Source organism: Nycticebus coucang, chromosome 1 (assembly GCF_027406575.1).
Source record: "Nycticebus coucang isolate mNycCou1 chromosome 1, mNycCou1.pri, whole genome shotgun sequence".
NCBI classification, from domain to species: domain Eukaryota; kingdom Metazoa; phylum Chordata; class Mammalia; order Primates; family Lorisidae; genus Nycticebus; species Nycticebus coucang.
The window spans coordinates 126,129,753-126,140,961 of record NC_069780.1 but is presented as its reverse complement, the minus strand read 5'-3'; the positions used below and the strand labels follow the sequence as shown (position 1 = coordinate 126,140,961).

Below are 11,209 nucleotides of genomic sequence, written 5' to 3'. Positions count from 1 at the left end.
TCTAATGTGGTCCTGTGTTCGCTCCCAGCCCTGTTGACAAGAGCCCTATAGCAGCTAGACCCGCTGCGTGGAGTCGCCTGCACCATGCTATGGGCAGCCTGATGCTTATCCTTCCTGCTGCTCATGTTGCCACCTTGTCTCATTTAATTTAAATGAAGTAATTTTTCTTTTTCTTTTTTGAGTCTTTTTACATCCACAAAGTCCAATTAATAAAGTCATGCCTGACTTCCTCTCTCTCCTTCTGTAATCACCTTTAGTAGTATAGTTGCACTTACAGTGATAAAATCCTAGATTTGGGACTTAGAAAACATCGCTAACAAAGAGATGCATAATCATAATTGATAGTATTCTCACTTCCTGCTTCAATATTCCCTTATTGGTGTCTCATCCATATTCTGTCTCCCAGAGATTTAGACTAACCAAAATCAGGGGAGAATATGTGGAGGGGATGGCAGAGAGTGCTCTATGCAAAGGGAGCATATAGGTTTTTATTGTTTCACACTGGGATCGTCATGATAGTGTCATTTACCCAAGGTCACAGAGCCAATACTTCTGTGTCACAATTTATACAATCCATTTAATGTAGTAACTTCATATTTCTAACAGGTAAAACAAAAATTTTTCCTCTGGAAAATTAATATAGATCACTGGGCTGATGTAGTGAGCCAATAATGGTACATATATATGGTTATAGAGTTACATCTTTTTCACCACTCCACTCTTCCCTCATCCTAACTTATGTTTAACATTGGAATTAATTTTGCCTTCTTACACATGATGGAAACATCCCCCCCACCCCACATTTTAAAAAGTATATAGTGTCTGCCTGTAATCCTAGCACTCTGGCAGGCTGAGGTGGGTGGATAGCCTGAGCTCAGGAGTACAAGACCAGCCTAAGCAAGTGAGCAAGACCCAGTCTTTTCTAAGAAAACAAAATAAACAAACAAACAACAACAACAAAAAAACTAGCCTAGTGCTCACTTTGGCAGTACATATACTAAAATTGGAATGACAGAAGATTAGCATGGCCCCTGCGCAAGGATGACACGCAAATTCGTGAAGCATTCCATATTTTTATGATTTAATAATAAAAAAAAAACCTTAGCTGGGCATTATAGCTGGAGCCTGTAGTCCCAGCTAGTCCCAGCTACTCAGGAGGCTGAGACCAGGGGATCACTTGAGCCCAAGAGTTGGAGGTTGCATCAAACACCATGGCACTCTACCCAGGGTGAGAGAGTGAGACTGTGTCTTAAAAAAAAAAAAATTAATCAAAATATCTAGTATCAATCATTCCTTTGAATATTTAATTATGATTATCAGTGATCTGCAACCAAGACCCTTTGTTAGGTTCAACAGCTGTGGTTTCTTCACCTGGTCTTTGCATGTTGTTATTTCCAGAGTGTCTTCATCCTCTTTGTCTTCTTCCCCTGGATATTCATTATCTCTCTCTCATTTAAATGACATCTTTAAAGAGTAGAACCCCCAAATGAGGAATTATTCTAGTCACAGTTGGAGCAGAACATGAAATTGGTCTTTCCTCTAAAAGTCATACGGTTCAAGACAGTTCAATTAACAATTGTCAGCACTTTCCCTGGTAAGCACTGTGCTAGACACCATCATGTACACACATGTCACACCTAACTTCTTTTGCCCACTTTACAGTGCAGGCACTGTGACAATAATCACATAATGATCGTATTTCCCCCTTCCTCCTCCATATTGTCCACAGCGCTGAGCCATACAAGCTGCTCAGTAAATACTTTCTGATGACTGACTCACTCCTCTGAAACTGTTGAGAGCCCTTTTAGAAATTGTTCAAAGTGGACTGACCGAAGAGTGCACATTGCTTTCCTCACACAGATGGGCGTCCAAAAGGATGGATCCTGCTTTCCCAAGAGTAGAACAAGAAGAGGAAGGTGAGTATGGAAGAGAATTGAGCAAAAGGCAAGTGAATAAAAATGGGTTACTTTAAACATAGCCTTTAACTTCTGAATTTCAAAGGCCAATCTTTTAAAAAGGACTCAACACATCGTAAAAAATAAAAATTTCCTGAAAATGACCAAATTCAGCTTTATTCATGGAAAAGTTTCTTTTTTATTAGTACTGCCCATTGTTATTATATCTTATTGTTTATACTTATCTTACCAACAACATAGAGGAGGAAAACTTTAATGACTGTACCTAGAACACTGCAGCAAAGGGTAAATGAAATACCAGTTATAAGTGGCACATGGAAAATCCTAAGTTAGTGAAGGCTGTAGTCACCTGGCCTACCCCTCTCCCTGAACATTTGAAATTTGAGTTCCAGAGAAGGAAAATGACTTGACATGGATCATACAAGTAGTGAGAATTGGTAGGAGTAATTTAGGCTGCAAATATCCTGACTTCCTATAATGTTTTCTGATACTATATTTACAGTTTTCCATTTATTATGTAATTTCTTTTTCACAATAAAGGATGTATAGTTAATGAAAAACAATTTAAAATTCATTAATACATCATTGTTAAAAAGTTTCCAGCTATGAATGCCAGGAATATCTCAAGGCCTTTTTCAGACCAGGTTATTAATGTGCTTTGAGGGTCCCTAGGGTCTCTCGACCTTCACCATTGTACCTCAGGAGACAGATAAAGTTGCTACTAATGGCTTGTAAAACACAAGTGGCCATCGCTTAATAATTTATAACCTTAATTGGAAAGTGAGTCTTCAATAAGCTTTGTGAGTAATAATTTGTTAGATTTTTACTATTTAGAAAGCACGCAGAGACAACAGGGTGAACATTTAAAGAATAATCATCTGTTTTACATGTTTATAGAAATTTGGGGTAGATGATCATCTCTTAGCCTGAACTGCTGGGTTTTATTGTTCAGAACTGGATCACTGGACTAGTCACCTGTCCATGATATTAGCTTCTTCTCAGCTTTCAGATTAGATTATTTAGTAATCAGGTAGATTATGGATGTTTTGACAGAAGAAACAAAAAAAAATATGAAAAGAGTGTTTGGATTTTTGAGAACGTTTCAGTTAAATCTAGTTGTTGTATAAACATTGTTTTATTTTGTTTCTAATATCAATGCCAGAATTTTCCATTTTAAAAGCAAAACTGAATATATGAAGAACAAAAGAACTAGTTTTTAACAGATTTTATGATGCATTTTGGCCTCTCTTTCTGGACACCAGTTAGTGGTCTGAGGTCCTTGGAGGAGAGAGAGTGCACTGGGATACAGTCTTTCTCTCTGCTCTTGGCACTAAATCCGTAGACTAACCTTATACTACTCACAGACGTCCTCTCTCCAGGCTGAGTTTTCTCATCATTAAGCAGGGTGTGAGCTCCAGAATTTTGGGGATCTCTGAGCCAGCAGAGAAGCCAGTTCCTTTCAGACAGGCAGGTACACAGAGCCTGAACCTCAAACATCTGGATGCTCTGACTCTGAATACTGAGGCACAGTTGCCTGTGGGGAGCTGGGGTCTTCTTCTCCTTGGCCTTAGAGGAAGGGAAGATAATCTGATCCACTGGGCCTTAGGTTTTCTCTTGGGTCTCCATGTCTTGGTCCTTTTGATGCCAGAGCATGGGGGGCAGTCATTGTGATTTCTTCTCATATCCCAAAAGAAAAAATGTATTTTGTTCCTTGGTTAATCAGTAAGTAACATACTGGAGATGGAAATATCAAAGTTGAGCATTATTTCCTCCTCAGAGCTACTGATTTGTGTTTTACATTATCCTGAAGGCAAAATGTTAAGCTAAATTGAAGGAAAGAACTCGCTTTTTATTTTCACATTGTGGTTTTGTAATTTCCTTTTGCTGGTTTTGTATAGCTAAGGTCTGCCATTGTTTTAGCATCTTTCTTCAGGTTGGTTTATTACAGATAAAATCTTATTCCTCCCCCCGACCCCCATACCCATGCTTTATACTGTTAGAAGACCTTGAATACTCTTCACTGATGGCTGGAAAAAAGAGAATGTTTTTTGGCATATTGTTAGAAACTAATTAGAACAGGCTTTGTTTTTAGTCTTGGAAAAGCACTAGAAATTTATGCTGCAACTTTTATTTGAAGTTACATATTATAGAAACTGCAGCATTGCTCTAAAGCAGATGTTACTGGAAGGAAAGAGCTTTGTGCAGTTATGAGTACATTCTGACATTCGGGAATGAATTAGCTAGGTCTCCATGTAAGCTACTTTGCCTTCCCACCTGTAGCAGTGGCAGGTGCTAATAATAAAGTCAAATGTGCCTTGGGTATGAGCCAAGGTAAAGGGGGCTGGGAGGAGAGGGACATGGGGAGGTGATGGGATGGAAGTTGGAGTCCCAGGACCATACTGGTTGAAAAAATCTGTACTAGTCTACGAGAGTTATCATAACAAAATACCACAGACTGGATGGATTGAACATCAGAAATTTGTTTTGTTACAGTTCTGGAGACTGGAAGTCCAAGATCAAGGTGCCAGCAGAGTTGGTTTCTGGCAAAGCCTTTCTTGGCTTGCACAGGCCTGCCTTCTCACTGTGTCCTCACGTGGCCTTTTCTCTGAATGTGTGATATATAAATATATGGAGCAAGATTAAGAGTGAGAGAGAGCTGGTGTCTTTTCCTGTTCTTCTAAGGAAACTAGTCCTATTGGACTAAGGCACTGTCTGTATTGTCTTATTTAACCTTAATTACCTCTTTAAAGACCTTATCTCTGAAAATAGATGCACTGGGGGTTATGGATTCAAACATATCAATGTATCAAACTGAGGGGGGAATACTGAGTCCACAGTGAGGACCTACACATTAGTCTGGCCTCACACAGCCTTCAGAAAGCTCAAGAAAATCTTCAAGAGTGGACAAATACTGTATGATTTGGAAATCCCTATTTCTTTCTTGACACCTACAAGTCAGAAAGAAGGCAAGAGGCTCACCACAAGACCATCTCAATGGAGGCAAGCATTCTAGAGTAACCATTTGGCGTGTGCTGACCCATTCATCCAGTTCATCGTGTTGTTTTCCTTCTATATGCCCCAAATTTGGTACAAATGTTAACTTCAAATGAGGCCTTTTCATTGACACCAAGTTTTGTAGGTGACTGATCACCTCATTGAGGGTGAGGTTGAGATTTAGTAATTCATTTTAGAAGTAGGTGGTGGGAAATTAATGTCTCCTTTAGAATACGTGGCAGCTAATTTATAGGAATCATTATCACCCACTGAGCATATACATCAAGGTCTCCTACAGCCAAGATGTTAGATGCCACTAATCAGTCTTTTGACATCTGGGAGATGAAGACAGTCAATCTATATTTGATGACGATTACTTCAGATATACAAAGCAAAGCTCTTGTGTTTTCATCTAGATTTTTAAAATATTCCTAAAATGAGGCTGTAAAAGTGCCTGCTTTAGAAATAATAAAGCCCTGTTTATATGATATTCATTGCACAATCCTTCAACGATCTTTTGAAGCAAACTTATTTCTGGAGGTTAAACATTTTCTCATAAAAACACTCTAAGAAATAAAACTTTGGTCGGGCATTAATTCTTTGATTTGACAAATATTTATTGAGTGCCTGTTCTGTGTCAGGCACTGTGCCTAATGCTGACAAGATCAGACAGACAACTTGCTTATTCTTGGAGCTTACATCCTCTTATGGAAATAAACATTGAGCAAACAAATAAATACACAAAAGACAGATCCAACAATAGTTAGTGCCATGCAGATAATTAAAACAGGGTGGCCAAAGCATGTCTTGAATGGTGAAAGTGCCAACTATGTACCAATAAGAGGAACAGTGTGGCAGGTAAGGGGCCCAGCAGGTGAGAAGTTTTCACAGCTGGAACAGGCCTGATGTGCTTAAAGAGTTGAAAGAAGGACATTGTTGCTGGGCACAGAGGGTGAGAGGAAAGAGTGGTATAAAATGAGAAGTTTAGCTATAGCCTTGGAACCAGACTCTCTAGGACTTTGGAGAAGTGAAGAGCTCAAATTTTAAAAACCACTTGATGTTTTTGAACTATCACTTTATCTCCTGGGAAGAGAATGGAGAAGAGAAGAATGAGAGCAAAAGCTGCAAGACATGTTGATGTTTATTGTGATGAACTAGGCTAAAGATGCAAATGATCTATATTAGGGTGGTGGTAATTAAGGACTGAGAGAAAGTCAAAGATTTAATTTACATTTGGGTTGTGTGTGGATGAATGGTGACATCTTTGAGCTAAAGAAATCAGAGAGGAGGGAAGTTTAGGTGGGATTAGGTAGGAAATGGAAACCAAGATTTATGTTTTTCTTTATAGAAGACATTCCTTCCTATATTTTGCCCCAAAATTTGACATTTAAAAAAAATTCTGAATTGTCATTTTTCTCTTGCTTTTCAAAACAACTTAAATTACTTTGCTATGCTCAGGTGTTTTATCCTCCTTGTATATTTTAAGATCATCTTATCCAAATATATCTTGTCTCTCCCATCAACATAAAATGACAAATGAATGTCATTGAGAGCTCATTGAAAATTCATTTAGAATGATATTGACTTCATTTATTTATTTTGGAAAATTAATCTTTTTAATATGTTGTCTTCCCCTTCATGAGCATGAACATGGTGTATCTTTCCGTATGTTCAAATTTTATGTCCTGAAAAAAGTTGACTGACAAGAGATAATCACCAGATTATCTCAGATAGAAGGAACAGTTTTAGATGGAAAAAAGACAATGGCAACAACAATATAACCCAGGTGTAATTCTGAGGGAAAAGTGCCAGGACCTTCTGGATTCTATGGGCAGAAGTTGTAGAGCAGAACAAGAAGGAGTAAGATTTCACAGAGATCAACCCCCAAGGAATTTGGACTCTCATTGAAAAGGTAACTGAGGGTGTTTATTTTTCCTCCTCTCATACCTTTGGCACATTGCAGACTCCAGAATTGTTGGAGAGCTTTTCCAACAGGTATGCTTTTGTCTTCCCCAAGTACCTTCAGCCCTTCAGTTTTCTTGCTCCTGGTCCCCACAAAAACATGTCCCAACATGTGCCCAGATCACAGTGGCCACAGGGGGCTAGTGGGTCCTGGGGCAACTCTGTGACCTCAGAGCTTGGACATTCAGGGATGGTTGCCTCTAGCGACAGGAGTGGGCAGCATGCCAATGGGGCACGTTGGGACAAAGGGGACCATAGGGCCCGTTCTCCTCTGTTCAGACTCTTCTCTTCTTCCCTTCTCCCACTCCCAGCTTCTGGCTTAGTCATGGCATTTCCCATGTGGGTTGGTATCAGTACCCAAAGAGATGATTGAGTCAGAGCTCTCAGGAACAGTTGCTTCCCCTCTGTTGGCATGCCCACCACACCCAGATAGAGGGAGAGAGAGACAGAGTAGAGGTACAGAGAATGGGGCTCATACCTCTCCTTTTTAAGGATAAAGCAGTGCTTGAACTGTGAGCTCCCTACCCACCAACCCTTCCAGGTGCTATTCACCTGGCTGCTCCAGCAGAGTAGGGCATGCCCTAAAGTGGAGAGGTGTTGACCCTGCTTGTTTGAGCACCCCATTGTAAACTTGAGGCCAGTATTCTTCTCACTGGCATGTTCAGGAATTGAACTTGAGGGATCAGAGGATAGAACCACAGGCCATATCCCCTGCTCCCAGGACTTGGCTGTCATTTAGGGACATAGAGAAGAGATTAGTGAACTGATCTTGGGAAGTGAAGGAGTCCTTGTGGGACAGAACTGAAAGGAGAGTGTGGCAAGGGTGTGAGCTGCAGTGGACTCATGGAACAATCCTCTCCCCACAGGAAGGCTGCTCTGTCCAGGGTGGGATTCTGGGCAAGGAAGATCCCAGCCTGCAGAAGCATTGCTGGTAATCTTGGCTAATTTGGCTGCTGCTTGTGGTCAGAGGCTGGAAGAAGATACACACTGTGAAGAAAGAGGAAAAAGAAAGAAATCTACTTTCCTTTGTCAGACTATGAATCGCAGACTGCCCTGCCCAGCAAGCAGGCTTTTTGGGATGGTGGAGACATTTTCACCCTTTCCTATTGGCTTTTGCTACTGGTCTGGTAGCTGACCCTTGACCTCTGCCTTGACAGTTCTTATGCCTACTTCTATGGAGCCAGAAGGCAGGCTCAACTGACTCAACTCCACCCAACCTCACTCTTCTACTAACTCCCCAACCCCTCTAAGTACCCATAAGCAAAGCTAAAGATGCTTACTTAACATATGCTACAGGCATGTTTTTTAAGAGGGATAGAGAAAAAAAAAATCCCATATAAACAAAAGAAAATCCTAAAATGAGAAGCCACACCTGCTGAAGATGAGAAGGAATTAGCACAAGAACTCTGGAACCATAAAAAATCAGAATGAAAGGCTCCTGTCCCCAAAGGATCACACCAACACTCTAGCAATAGATTTCAACTAAAATGAAAATACTGAAATGACAAAGAAATCCAAATATGGATTGTAAGGAGCACAATGAGATCCAAGAAAAAACAGAAAAACCACTCAAGGAAATGAGAATATTTTAGGAAATAAGTGAAAATTTACTAAAGAGATATATTAAAAAAATAGAACTGCTGGAAAGGAGAAATTGATTTAGGGAAATATAAAACACAGTGGAAAGTTTCCATAGTACATGAGACCAAGTAGAAGAAGGAATTTCAGACCTTAAAGACAAATCTATCAAATTAACATAATCAGTCAAAAATAAAGAACAAAGAATCAAGAAGAGCGAACAAAGTCTGTAAGAAATATGAGATTATGTAAAATGGCCAAATGTAAGAATCATAGATATTCCTAAGGGTGAAGAAGAAAATGAAAAAGGCCTGGAAAAGCTACTTGAAGGAATAATTGAGGAAACTTTTCCTGGTCTTGGTAGAGATTTAGACATTCAGGTACAACCAGCTCAATGAATACCTGGAAGATTCATTGAAAAGGGGGATTTGCCAGAAGATTCATTGAAAAGGGGGATTTGCCGGGGGCGGCGTCTGTGGCTCAGTCGGTAAGGCGCCGGCCTCATATACCGAGGGTAGTGGGTTCAAACCCGGCCCCTGCTGAACTGCAACCAAAAAATAGCTGGGCGTTGTGGCGGGTGCCTGTAGTCCCAGCTACTTGGGAAGCTGAGGCAAGAGAATGGCTTAAGCCCAGGAGTTGGAGGTTCCTGTGAGCTGTGTGATGCCATGGCACTCTTCTGAGGGCCATAAAGTGAGACTCTGTCTCTACAAAAAAAAAAAAAAAGAAAAGGGGGATTTGCCAAGGCACATGGTCATCAGGATGGCTAAAGTCAATGTGAAGGAGGAGCTCCTATGAACCATGAGGTGAAAACACCCAGTTTGCAACAGAAACATTACAAGCTGGAAAGGAATGATGTCCTAGCTTTAGTCTTTTTAAACAGAATAATTGCCAGCAAAGAACTTTATATCCTGCAAAACTAAATTTCATAAAAGAAGAGAAAATAGTCTTTTACAGATAAGCAAACACTAAGGGAATTTGTCAATGTTAGATCTGCCCTAAAAGAAGTGCTTAAATGTGTTCTATACATGGAACAGAGCACTCAATACCCACCAGTGTAAAAGCATGCAAAAGTTAAAACTCAAAGGTCTTTTTAAAAAATTTATTACAATATGTAATATGAGGGTACAGATGTTTAGGTTATACTGTTTTCAATTCTAAGATAAAGTTCAAGTTGTAACTGAGCCCTTCACCCAGGGGACGTGCTGAACACTCTCACACTGTATACCTTAGATGAGATCCCACCAATTGCTCTCCTTCCTCTTCCCTCCTCTCTTCTTCTCCTCATGCTCCCTTCCTCCTTGCTAGACTATATTTGTGTTTTTTCTTTCATGTGGGCATGTAGTTGTTTATATATTGGTTTCATATTAGTATTGAATACATCAGATATTTTTTTCCATCCTTGAGATACTTTACTAAGAAGAACGTGTTTCAATTCCATCTAGATAAACACAAAAGATGTAAAGTCTCCATCTTTTCTTATAGCTGAATACTATTATTAAAACTCAAAGCTCTTATCAAATGGTAACGTAAGGGAGAAAACAAAGTAACTAAGTAACAATCAAAATAATGATTTTTGAATCAGAATAGTATTTCACTTATCAATACTAACACCGTATGTAAGTGATTTAAATGCAACCCATTAAAAGATATAGATTGGGTAAATGGATTAAAAAGCACGACTCAGGTATATGCTGCTTCCAACAAACCCATTTAACGCACAAAAATTCTCATAGACTCAATCAAGGTAAACAGGTGAAAAAATATTCTATACAAATGGAAACCATAAGCAATCAGGAATAGCTGGTCTCATATCAGATAAAATAGACTTTTAAAATAAATGCTGGCAAAAAAAAAGACAAAGCTGTTCATTAAATAATGATAAAGAGATCAATTCAACAAGAAGATATAACTGTCCTAAATATATGCACACCTAACACAGGAGCTACCAGATTCATAAAACAAATTCTAGTTTTAAGAAAAGACACCAATAGCAATACTTAAATGAGACTCTAAAACAAATGGACCTAACAGATACTTACAGAACATTCTACCTCAGAACTGCAGAACATACATTCTTCTCATCAGCACATGAAACAATTTCCAAGATAGATCGTATCTTAGGCCACAAAACAAGTCTTAGCAAGTATAGAAAAATTAAAATTATACTGTATATCTTCTCAGACTACAGTGGAATAAAACTAGAAATCAAATCTTAGAGGAACTCTGAAAACTACACCACTACATGAAAATTAAACAAGTTGAATATTCCTTGGGTAAATAACAAAATCAAGATGGAAATCAAAAAGAATTCTGAATTGAATGACAAAGGTGATACAAGTTTCCAAAATCTATGGGATGCAGACAAAGCAGCAGGGGAAATTTATAGTCTCAAATGCTTACATCAAAAAGAAAGGTAACAAATTAACAACCTCACACCTCAAGGAACTAGAAAAAGAAGAACAAATCAAACCAAACCCCAAGTTAGCAAAAGAAAAGGAATAATAAAGCTCAGAACAGAACTAAACGAAATGAAAACAAACAAATGACAATGACAAAACCCCAAAGGATCAATGAAACAAAAACTTGAATTTTTGAAAAGATAAACAAAATCAATAGACCACTAGTTAAATTAAAGAGAAATAGAAAAGACCCAAATAAATTCCATCAGAAATGAAAAAAGAGACATTACAAATGATACCACAGAGATACAAACCATGATCCATGACTACTATGGAAACCTCTGTATACATGAAATAGAA

At 38.9% G+C, this 11,209-nt stretch overlaps 1 non-coding gene across 1 annotated transcript; it reads left to right on the top strand.

The window, feature by feature from the left end:
* Positions 1–973: 973 nt before the first annotated feature.
* Positions 974–1,076, top strand: LOC128592435 (U6 spliceosomal RNA). Its single transcript, XR_008381868.1, has one exon. It is a non-coding gene; the product is annotated as a U6 spliceosomal RNA (small nuclear RNA).
* Positions 1,077–11,209: the final 10,133 nt, after the last annotated feature.